The following is a 243-nucleotide window of genomic DNA, read 5'->3' on the forward strand; positions in this document are numbered from 1 at the left end:
CTATTTGCGTCTATTCTTAAAGGGGTTTGTTTGGCTTTTAGCACCGAAATATATGGCCCTTTTAAAAGAGATGCCACGATATTAGAAAGGACGCCATATAACAGGCAACATAACCCGGAACTGGCGCCGTCATAAGGGCGACGCAACAAAAGCAGGACGCGATAAGAGAGGCTCTGGTGTCTAGCATATACATACATACCTGCATGTGAACACAAACACAATCACAATAAGAAATGAAAATGA

This window comes from Penaeus monodon, chromosome 20, assembly GCF_015228065.2.
Source record: "Penaeus monodon isolate SGIC_2016 chromosome 20, NSTDA_Pmon_1, whole genome shotgun sequence".
Lineage (NCBI taxonomy): Eukaryota > Metazoa > Arthropoda > Malacostraca > Decapoda > Penaeidae > Penaeus > Penaeus monodon.